This window comes from Protopterus annectens, chromosome 3.part0 (genome assembly GCF_019279795.1).
Source record: "Protopterus annectens isolate FY-2018-M chromosome 3.part0, PAN1.0, whole genome shotgun sequence".
In the NCBI taxonomy this organism is placed as follows: Eukaryota; Metazoa; Chordata; order Ceratodontiformes; family Protopteridae; genus Protopterus; species Protopterus annectens.
Window position 1 is genome coordinate 893,074,562 of NC_056731.1, and position 12,729 is coordinate 893,087,290.

Consider the following 12,729-nt stretch of genomic DNA (forward strand, 5'->3'; position numbering starts at 1 on the left):
GGGGGTGAGAAGTTTGCACTGAACATGTCGGCTAGGATGTTGGCAATGTCTGTGGGTTCAGTGTATTTTTTGACATTATGGACTAATTCTGAGCATATCTGGGAATTAGCACCCAGGTTCCGAACATAACTAAAGAAAGCCTTGTGATTATCCTTGGTGTCCTGTGCAAATTTTCTCTCTAAGCTGGTCTTAGACAATTTTATGAGTGCCCGTAGTTTTTTGCTAATACTGATCAGTGATGCCTTCACCTTTTGGAATTTTGCTCTGTCATTTTAGTAGCTTCCTACTTCAATTTGAATGGTTTGTTTATAGCTGGGGTCCACCAGACAGGACGTCTGCCTTTGGAGGATTGGGTCTTGGTTTTATTTGGGATTGCATGATCCATGCATTTCTGAAGGTGTTCATATAATGCATTTATAAAGGTTTCAGCGGTCTGGGCCGTATTTTCCACAGGCACGGGGGCTTAGAAGGATTCCACCTCTTTGAAATCTGATTTGTAGAAGTTTTTCACTGTGGTTTTCTGGGCAGTGGATGGGGTCGTGGTGTGAATATCCAGTGCGAATAGTTTATGGTCTCATCTTACCAATGAGGGATACACTTCTGGTCTGTAGCATAGAGTCCCCATGTTGGTAATGATCAGGTCCAGTACGTTTTCCCCTCTTGTGGGAGTGGTAACAAGTTGTTCCATAGCATTTGAGTTTATAAATTCTAGGAACCTTTGGGCTAGGGTGTTGGAGCTAGAGTAATGCTCCCAGTCTGTTTGGGTAGTTGAAGTCGCCCAATATAATGTTGTTTGGAGAGACCTTCATATTTTCCAGTGCTCTCAGGAAGGCCGAGTGGGGTTACTGGGTTTGGGAGCGTGGTCTGTAGCAGGCTCTAAAATGGAAGGCAGTTTTACCCACTTAGTTTCACATGGATAGTCTCTGATGCAACATTATAGGAATATGATGACATTACATAAACATCATTTTATCTAATTATTCTTATACATTTTTATGTTGGACAATGATACATCATCAGAGACTGTGACTGCATGGTAGTGAAATGGTTATTATGGGGCATGTAATGCTGTGAGTTCTCCTGCAGCAAGTACATTGAGTACTGGCTTTTATAACATACCTATGCAGATAGAGGCTCAGTTCTAGAACAGTGTGTGTACTACTTGATGGAAATAGATTCCTTGTGAAAGCAACATTTATATTGTACTTTTCACTGTTGGAGTTACAAGCAACTATGAATAAGACATTTGAAAGTGAACTTGCTATCTTATAAAGAAATGTTTGAAGGATGTGGTACCACCAATACAATTTGTCTCACCTGTGTGGGAAATTGCTGTCTTCCCAAGATGTGACTTATTACTTGCACTGTGAAAATGCTAAAGGGTAACACCTGTGACCCTCATACAATTTGTGGGATACATCTGAGAATCTGTGTACTGTCACTATTGCATGAGAACGCAAATATGATCTGTTTTCGACCTAGCTCTAAAATGTTTAAGGACTGAAGGTAATTCTAGTTTATAGTTACTAGTTTTGCCAAAAACAGTACATTTTCTGTTTACCTTCCTTTGTAAAATCCAAGCTAAGCCTTCCAAATCTTATGATTTCAATGTTTTCTGTTAAACTGAATAAATTCCAGCAAAAAAAAAAAGACCAGTACTAGGCACTGCCTGCTTCAGATTGAGATGTTGCTTGAAGTATTTCAATCAGCTGCAGTCTTTTTTCAAAGAATCTTTGATATAACCTTATCAAAAAAAAAAGCCAGTACCCATGAGTTATCCATGTTTTTTCCGCTTGACTATGGGGTTTACCCTTAACTGACCATGTTTCTTTAGTCTGTTTCATTTCTATTCTGGTTTCATTCAGATTTACTTTCAAGTTGTGTAGTGTGTCCACATATTGACAAATAACTATGTATTTATGACTTTCAAATTCAGAATCGATTGCAAAAAAAAGAATTGTCTCCTCACTGAATTTTCTAGCCTTTTCAGTGGTCTTGAGGTTGCTTATTACCTGTTGTACTAGTGCTTAAATCGGAATGAAACCAGAAAACAGCAAAAAAAAAGATTAAACAAGCATGCTCATTTTGGGCTTGGGTGTGTGAATGCATGCGAGGGGGCTAGTGTGTGTGTGTGTGTAGAGTGTGTGTGTGTGTGTAGAGTGTGTGTGTGTGTGTAGAGTGTGTGTAGAGTGTGTGTGTGTGTGTGTGTGTGTGTGTGTGTGTGTGTAGAGTGTGTGTGTGTGTGTGTGTAGAGTGTGTGTGTGTGTGTGTGTGTGTGTGTGTGTGTGTGTGTGTGTGTGTGTGTGTGTGTGTGTGTGTGTGTGTGTGTGTGTGTGTGTGTGTGTGTGTGTGTAGAGTGTGTGATTACATGCCTTCTGATAGATATAGCTTACTTTGCCCATTATACAAACTGAAACACTGTCAATGGTGTCTTCAGTGAGGGTGATTTCTCCTCCAGGCTGTCATATATATGGATGTGTACATGCATGCAATATTGGGAACACTGAACACATGTATTTGTTTAGCATTGGAGAATTCTCATGCATTTCCTTTGGCTCTTCTCTCCTACATTGTAACAGTACTCATGGCAGGGCACAGTCAAAATAGTGCAAGACAGGGATATCAATTTGAACCAAGGTATCGACCTGGCGAGCCAAGGAAGCAGCGCCGTTTGTGCAACAGTGGTCAGCATCAACCGCCTTCGCCGGACCCTGATTACAGCAGTCTGTCAAGTATGACATGGTGCCTATGTGGCAAATGCACAATGATGACCACGTCACTCGAATGCCTATGTTGCGTGTCTTCTCCACGAGCAATTGAAAAATGGGCAGAAGTAACTTCAACTTCAGGTCACAATGCATGCATAACTGTGCACCCACAGTTTGACTCGGCATGCCTTTATACCCACGTTTTAAAAACTATATTCAGGCTTCTGTGTCGGCGTAGAGGGCGTTATCAACCACCGCAGTGGACAAACAAGTATGTTGTCTGTCTGTGTCTGTCTGTGTCTGTCTGTCTGTCTGTGTCTGTCTGTCTGTCTGTCTGTGTCTGTCTGTCTGTGTGTCTGTCTGTCTGTCTGTGTGTCTGTGTGTCTGTCTGTGTCTGTGTGTCTGTCTGTCTGTGTGTGTCTGTCTGTCTGTGTGTCTGTCTGACCACAGGATTGCTCTATATTTCAGATTGTACCGGGTTGTGCATCGCGTGCATATGTGTTGTGGGTGCATAACAATCGAAGGCTGGGATTTGGTAATCGAATGGTGCTTCCCGCTTGTGTAGTGTCACGAATTCGAGAACAGTTTCCATGTGCAGATGACGATTCGTACACAGGATTTAGAGCTTTTGAGGGACTTTGGATTTATTCGGAACACTGACATGTCTATTGTTAGCTGTGCATTTCCTGTTCACAGTTGAAAAATGGTTTTACTTGTCAAATACTGTATACGATACCTCATTATGAAGTTTGTACACTAATAAAGTTAGTATCATTGACTTGGATACTTAATGTGTCATGTGTACATTTGTACGTCTGTCTACCATCGCCTTAAATTGATGCTGCTCTGAGAGCAGAGTACGTACTTACAGCCGTTATCACTGTTGTATATCATGATGGTGATTGTCTTGTTTTATAGCAATATTTCAGCAACTTTAAATCATTGGCGAATGTCCACCTGTGCAACTGACGTCCTTCACACCATGCAGACAAAAGTGTATGGCTTTTAATTATGTACAGGTCCGGTCACACTGCCTATGCAAGACTAATGAATCCATAAGTTATTAGGCCTTTTCAGAGTTGGCATACAATCGCTATATGCCATCCTGCGTCATTTCATTAATTTGTAGCACAAACTGTTTTTGTGTTAAGGGGAGAAATTCACCTGAATGAAAAATGCTTCTACATTGCTCATGTAGAAAAGTAGATGTTTAGTGCCCCAGTTTAAATCTGATTAAATGCAGACTTCATGTGTTGTGTAAAGGCTGTAAGCGAGGATACACTTTGATTGCAGAGAGAAGGCGGATGCAAGTGACACTGACAAATGCATTGCATGACTGTCACACAAGCAGCCATTAATAAATTTGGATATCTCATTGCACATCGATTCTAACCATTAAGTCTTACAGGTTGTATGAATATCAATGAGTGTAACTAGTTTACCATGAATTGTGTGTACTGTGATTTGATATAATAATTTATTTTTTTATTAGGTAATCGTCAAAATGCCTTCCTGCTTTGCAATCAACTGTAGTATGCGCCAAGACAATCTGCCACGGGGGGTATCATTCCATCGGTTTCCACGGGATATCAACCTGTGTAGACAGTGGGTGATTAACTGTGGTAGAGATGTTGGTAGCATACCGAAGTTTGTTAAGGAAGTTTTGGGTAGTGCAAAGCCACGACATTTCCTCTGCTCTCAACACTTTGAGCAGAGCCAGTTTCACCTTGACTACCAGCAACAGCTACTTCCTGAGGAGTTGAGACCCAAGCGACCAATACGGAGATTAATAAAAGCGGCAGTACCATCAATTTTCTCACTTTCGAACAGCAAGACACGGACATCATCAGTACATCGGTTGCAGCAGAAACAGCATCAGACGGTGAGTATCAGTGGAGCAATGAAAGGTTTAATGAGTCAACTGACGTTTGCGTAGTGAGATACTGGCACTGCATGTGTTTCAAATTGCAACAGTTAATTGGATGTACTTTTTACATGCAGCTTATTGAAGACCTTCTGAGTAAAACGCAGCCTACATTGCAAGACCTTGTGACAGAGCAACGTTCTGTGCAACGCAAGGTGAGTAATTGTATTACCTCTTCAGCGCACAAATAATTACTCTCTACTCGGATGGATGTGTAATTTTAATGTGCCTTACTTTTTGTATCTCTTGCAGCGGAAGCATGTGCAGCGACAGAATCAAAGGGATGCAGATACTGATGCGTCAAGACACACTGTGGAAGACCAAATGGAAGACTGTCAAGCGCATCACGAATGTGTGGAAGTAAGTTTAGATGAAAACCTACAGTAATATGCGATACTGGATAAGCATTCAGTCTGTGGTCTGAGTAAGTGTAAATTACAAAATTTTTATGTAGTTCATTGGGACTCCCTTGACTATTGAGTCCTGATGTCGGCAATCCAAATGCTTATCCTGTTATCGTAGAGTGTCTGTAGTTAACTTTGTCATTAGTCAAGCATTGACTGATTAACACTTATGTGATTGTAGGTTCAAGCAACTGATTTGTATGAAGAGGTAGTCGAAAACATGGAAGTATACGCAATGGAGACTGGGATTTGCAGTCAGAGTACAGTCGCATGCCAGACAAAGTTTCCCCAAAAGAAAGGTAGCAGCATAGGAATTCAAGTGAAGCTAAAGGACCTTGAAACAGTACCACGCACTATGATTGATGCAGCTGTACAGGTTCCAGAAGTTGGAGTCTCACCACTGTTAGACCACACATATTTTAAAAAATCAAAGGACGTACAAACAGAATTGAGTGCGGACAGACCACAACACAGTTTCAATAATGCCAATCAGCACCTGATTGAGTTTAGATGTCCCAATGAAAAGGACGAAAGTTGCACTGAAGAGGCCACATGTAGCTCTAGTGCATACATTGCTGTGGAGATAACACATTGCAGTACTCCGGTCAAGCTACAAAAGGACGTCCATAACACGAGCATGCATAGCAGCTCCTCACTTTCTCAGTGGACAGATGATGTGGAAAAGGATCCAGACTGGTTGTACACTTCTGACAACTTGTCTACGTCAGAGATTGAAGACACAGTGCTGGAACAGGATGAAGATGAGAAAATGGTTGGAGAATCAAAGTTCATTGTGTTTGAGTCCTGCCTGGATTGCCTGTTGCTGAAACTGACCTGTCCACAATGCCACACCTCGGCTGTGGAACTGAGGAAAGTGAAGTTGGGATCCTATGTCTCGGTGAATGTTTCATGCATTAGTGGACATGAAGTTCTCCATTGGGAAAGTCAACCATTAATTGGCCGAATGCCAGCTGGCAATCTACTACTGGCATCGTCTGTACTTTTCAGTGGAAGTACATATGCACATATAGCATGATTCAGTGCTTATCTAGGACTTGAATTTATAAGTGAAACCACATTCTATATGATTCAACGGGAGTATTTATTCCCCGTTTTGCAGCATACTTGGACACAGCATCAGTCTCATCTGCTAGAAGATGCAATGGGTAAGGAAGTAAGGTTAGCTGGAGATGGGCGGTGTGATAGTCCAGGCTATTCTGCAAAGTACTGCTGCTACAGCATGATGGACCTGGATTCTGGATTCATTGTAGATTTCTGCCTGGAGCAGGTCAGCCGAGGTGTATCCTCAGTGGCACTGGAGAAGAAAGCTTTTAAGAAGTGCATGAAAAACTTGATGGATAAAAATGTTAATGTCAGCCTTGTGGTGACAGACAGACATCCTGGAATAAGGTTATTGATGCGCACAGAATTTCCAAATGTGGATCATCAGTTTGATGTGTGGCATATGACCAAAAATTTGACTAAGAAAATCACTGAAGCTGGGAAAAGGAGAGGCAAGCAAGACTTACTGCAGTGGTGCCACAGTATTTCAAATCACCTGTGGTGGTGTGCTGAAACGTGTGAAGGGGATGCAGTAGTACTAGAGGAGAAATGGTTGTCGTTGCTCTACCATGTAACCGACCAACACAGTTGGGATGGTGGCAACAAGGTTTCCTGTTGTGGACATGAAATGCCACTCATCGATGGAGATGAGACAAAGTGGCTTGAAGAAGATGATGCCTGTCACAGTGCATTGAAGAGAATTGTTGCTAACAAATTTCTCATTAAAGATTTGAAGCACATCACCAAATTCTGCCATACTGGTGATCTGGAGGTGTTCCATGCATTACTATGCAAATATTGCCCCAAGTTTGAGCACTTTAGTTTTGCAGGAATGAAAGCAAGAATCATACTTGCCATCCTGGATCATAATGAGAACGTTCATCGTGAGCAAGCAGTGGTGAGATTCCCTACAAAGAAGTCAGCAGCAAAGGGAGAGCTAAGGTATCGCGTGGTGTACCCAAAAGCAAAACAGGAGTGGGTAGCCAAACCAATATTTGAGAAAAGAAAGTTTGACTACATATATGACCTGATGTTGGAAGTTATAAAAGCTAAACGAGGGATCTTGGAAATGCAACCCATGTCTATACCTGACATACCAAAGAATATTGCTAAGTGTGAACGTCCTGAGAAGAGTATGGTGATTGCAAGACATATTTCACGATTCGGTGACTGTAGTAAACCTCCAGGTTGAAACAGCGCATTTACTAAAGTGGACTGGGTAAGTAAATGGTGGGAATTTTTTTCAACTAACAGTATTATACCCAGCTATTGATGGTACTAGGAGAGACTACACCTATACCATTAATAGCTCACTGCAGTTAAATTAATTTTAACTGTTTTGTGGTTCTAACGACTGCTAGAATATGCAAGATTAGCCCTGATTGACCAGTTAAGTGACACCCATTGGGATGCACACAGGCATTCTGTACAGCTTCAGAGATCTTACTGGAACTGGACCACATGTGGGGCATACCTAAAATGCACCTGTTTGCCTTTTCCAACAGGCAATTAGGCTGGCATTGCAAAATGACAAGGCAGTGATAAGAGATGCCATCTCCACCTCTTGGCAGGGAATTGTCTGCATGCTGTACAACCCTTCAGATTCTTTCCAAATGTGCAGCTGAAACTTAAGCTGGAAAAAGTGTACTTCTTTAGGTTGACTCAATACTGGTAGAGAGCCCTGGTTCCCTCTATGGTCAATCACACCAAGTTACCACACTCAGTGGACCGACTAAACACTGTAGTGATCACAGATGAACAAGGCAATCTTGCCTATCAAAGAGGAAAATATTTTCCATGAAGTGTTGAAGTTTTTCGAGACACAGAAAAGTAAAATCCACCTAATCCGGTATTGTGGAGCAATGAATACAGAGGGGTGCATAATGAGCTATAAACGGACTTTTTTAGATATGTCTGCATTTCGCAACATGAATGGACCTTATACAGACTACCTTCAGGAAGGGGGTTCTACGTTTAAGAAAACATATGAAAAGGACACCTACCTGGGTTTAAGTAGAAGGAAAAAGTACTGAACAGAACCCCCTGCAAGACATGTCAGACTCACCTAAATGTATGTACATGAAGCAATGACATTTGACGGACAGTAACCTTGGACGGGAGGCTCTCCCGTCAATGCGATGTAATGTTTTTGATCAAGACCAAAGCGTCCTTCATGGCAATGGTGATGGACCTATTCAGGAACCTGTTATGCATACTGTGGATGTTCACAGACAAATTGGGCTTTGTGCACATATCACAGTGTGTAAAACAGTTTTTGTCTTTGCACCCCCTGGCTGTGTGGAAAAGTAGTGGTCATACTCCACATTTCAGCCTCTTCTCTGCAAGGTAATTACATTTGGCTACCTGTACCATGGAAACACATTGCATGGAAGTAGTACAGCTCACTACAGAAGATCCATGGCCTCTTCAGGGGACTTAAGGAACGTGGCACCACCACCAATGCTATCATTGAAGTAGCTAGTTGTTCCATAGCTGAGACGTTGTGTAAAAATGCAAGCAGGGCAATCACAATGGGCAGAGCTAGATTGGAATGGGCTGCCATCCACCTTTTCCTAGGGAAACATCTAGCAAAGAATAGAGTTCATGGTGAGCTGCAGAAGGCAACCACATGGAATAGTACAACAGTGGAACTGGAGGACATCAAAGTTGTGTGAATTGTTACCCAAAAGATGTCCATGCCTTCCATGTTGCAGTATTACTTCACACACTCCCCATACTGTGATTGTGCACTGGCTCCTGTGGGTGGCATTGGACAGTGTTCATCGTGCATACAGCTGCAGGCATCACAAGTGGGTTGTCCTGCCATCAGGAGATCCCCCTCAGTCGGCAGTATTACAAAGTCCTTGTCCCACGTCGTTTGTCTTCACTTCTTCCCTGACGTTACTGCGGCATGGGTATAAAGGAAACAGCTGAGGCAATTTTCTTCAGTATTTCTTGCCACAGTGCCGAAGCAGAAGCAGTTTGCAAGTGCCGGTCGGACAGTTCATGAGAACTAAATATCAGCATTCCAAAGTCATCAAAAAAGCTAAGTACCCCATTGCGGATAATTTTCTTGGCTCAGACCAATGTCACTAAAAGCAGTAAAAGCTAATTCTATTTCTTGTGTGAAGCAAATACCTCATAGGGATTTACATTCCCTTTGCATACCTTTCTTAGGCCCAGACCAGTACGTCTCTGCCTGTCACTTTTGTGCTTTCAGTATGCGCACTATAAAGCGTCGGGGCAAGTTCGCTGAAAATCTTTTTGGAGAAGATTTGAATTTTACAATGTTGTGTGATATACAGACTACGCATTTACACAAAACACAAGGAAAAGGCCAGACATGCGGTCCGCGGCCTCTACCAACACCATGCTTAAGCCGACCTCTAGTGTCCCAGTTTGCAGCGAGACTATGACACAGCCTCTGCCTACAGACGACACCTCTTTAGCAGTACCTTGGGTACTCGAGGCTGGTGTGTCGGCCAAAATCTTACCTGGCTATACCGAAGCCTTCTTTGCTACTGATGCTGAGACGGTAGAAATCTGCCTCTTCTCATGGCGTATTCAGACCTCCCTCTACCTTTTCTATAAAGGCCTTTACCAAGGCCAAGGCTTCCAAACACCCCAGGAAACCGTTTGGTAAGGGCCCCTCACCTGGAACCACAACGAAGAAGCAGATGCTTAAAATGGCTGAGGACTTGATTACTCTTATCAGGGGTACTCACCCACCCCACAGATAAAAGGCCTAGAGTGGAGGAATAATCACTGTCCTCAGAACAGGCTTCCATCATTGGAGCTTACAACATAGGCCTCTGGCTATACCCCCTGTTTTGGATATAGTCGATGGTCTATTCAGAGTCTTGTCTCTCACTCCGGATTTGTTGCCATGACATTTCATGGGCACTAACCTGGTACTGTAGGGTCTCCAATCTAGTCGATATGTTTTTGCTCAAGACCAAACCGTCCATGGCAATGGTGATAGACCTATTCGGTAACCTCTGTTATCCATACTGTGGATGTTCACAGACTAATTGTGTTATGCACATACCAGAGTGTAAAGAGTTGAGGATTTTGTATTTGCACCCCCTGGCTGTGTGGAAAAGTAGTGGTCATACTCCACATTTCAGCCTCTTTTCTGCAAGGTAATTACATTTGGCTACCTGTACGATGGAATCACATTGCATGGAAGTAGTACAGCTCACTACAGAAGACCATTGTGTTGAATGCATGGAAGTAGTACAGCTCACTACAGAAGACCATCGTGTTGAATGCATGGAAGTAGTACAGCTCACTACAGAAGACCATTGTGTTGAATGCATGGAAGTAGTACAGCTCACTACAGAAGACCATCGTGTTGAATGCATGGAAGTAGTACAGCTCACTACAGAAGACCATCGTGTTGAATGCATGGAAGTAGTACAGCTCACTACAGAAGACCATCATGTTGAATGCATGGAAGTAGTACAGCTCACTACAGAAGACCATCGTGTTGAATGCATGGAAGTAGTACAGCTCACTACAGAAGACCATCGTGTTGAATGCATGGAAGTAGTACAGCTCACTACAGAAGGCCATCGTGTTGAATGCATGGAAGTAGTACAGCTCACTACAGAAGACCATCGTGTTGAATGCATGGAAGTAGTACAGCTCACTACAGAAGACCATCGTGTTGAATGCATGGAAGTAGTACAGCTCACTACAGAAGACCATTGTGTTGAATGCATGGAAGTAGTACAGCTCACTACAGAAGACCATCGTGTTGAATGCATGGAAGTAGTACAGCTCACTACAGAAGACCATCGTGTTGAATGCATGGAAGTAGTACAGCTCACTACAGAAGACCATCGTGTTGAATGCATGGAAGTAGTACAGCTCACTACAGAAGACCATCGTGTTGAATGCATGGAAGTAGTACAGCTCACTACAGAAGACCATCGTGTTCAATGCAATGTCTAACATGGTGCTACAATGAATTCATGTGATGTAAAATGGAGTCTACAAATGGGTTATGGATGGTTTGTGATGTGTAATGTTATGGTTTCCTGACTTGAATATAGCTAACTAGATTGGTTCTTAACTTGTTAATGGATGGTAAATTAAATGGTGTGTCTGATGGTTAAATGGATGGAATTGATAAGCTATGTAAGGTAGAATTGTATTACTGATGGGTGTATGGACTGGTTATTACATGCAGTCACTACATGTATGTTTTTGGCTTCAACTGTGAATGGTATGATTAGAGTCCTGCACATTACACACTTGGAAAGTGCCATTTTCAATGGAGTATCAATCCAAGCATGAAATAGTGAAGTATTCATAGCTATGAGGGCACAGGTTGTAAAGTAGGCATAGTAGTTTCTAACAAGTTGGTCCGGGTGAAACTCTTGTTTGCTTGTGGTCATTTGGGAACAAGTAGCTGAGCATGCAAGTTTGCAATTTTGAGCTACATGGTGCTCCTGCTGTTGAGCAGTTCAGGCTCTGGACAAATGATACTATTGTATGGAATGCGTACTGGTATTGTAAAGTGAAAGTTTTCAGAAATAGTGAAGTGATAAAGTTTTCAGAAATAGTGATGTGTATGTGTGCTGCTAGAATTAAATAAAATAACAAAGGTCAATCGATTGGCATAACTTGTGTAAGATCTGTCATGTTGTGCAGATGTAGACCAAGAGACCGCTATTGTGGAATGTCTTGTCTTAGCCTTGATTTGCAGTACTATTGTGTGAATGATGGAGCGGTATGAAGTTGTGTATGATTCCTTTTTATTTGTCTGCAGCTGGAGCTTGTACAGTGTCTTAAGGACTGGTCCTTGGTGAATAAATGTAGGCATGTAGATTTTTTTTGGCTGTGCAAGCGTCGCATGCATCTGGAAGACTGTTGGATGCAACTGGTGATGTCAGTGGATCAGGCTGTAGACGGAAGGATTGTGGTGTGAGTGGACCTCTGTGATGCTGGCTACCTTGACGAGGTACAGAGGCTTTTCACAATAGTGCTGTGGGAATTCACACTTTTGCACATTGTAAACCAAAAGCCAGCTAATCTTGTATGTGTGAGGGATCAGTTGACTTCTGGTACATTTTTAAAAATTAAATGGTATATGATTGCTATAGATTTGTAAGATCTATTAATAAAACTGTTTCATAGGTGATGGATCTTCATTACGCTGCAGTCTTAATGTATACAGGGGTTATAGTTATAGAGATAAATGGATATAGTGCAGACTTTGTAAATTGAGATACTGTAAAGCTAAAAATGTAGTAAGACCATGCATACTAAGCGGTGAAATTCTGAGTAAACCAATATATGGTGCAGTATATGTAGTTGACCATTGCTGGAACTGTGAAGTCCAGCCAAATAAGTTGACTAATATCACTATTAAGAAGAGCCCTACTGATGAAGTACAGTAACGGCTACAAAAAGAGGATAATTTTGCAGTGAACATGCGTAGACAGTAACAGGATGTTATTGCATAAGATGATGTCTGGCACAATTAAAGTGCAACAAATTACAACTGGTATGCATTACCATAAGTTTTTTGTTTAATATTGACTCAAAGCATGTGGGTGCTGTCACGTAGGTCTGAAATTATTTGTTTATAGTGTATCATCTGTTAGCTATTTAAACAGGAAGG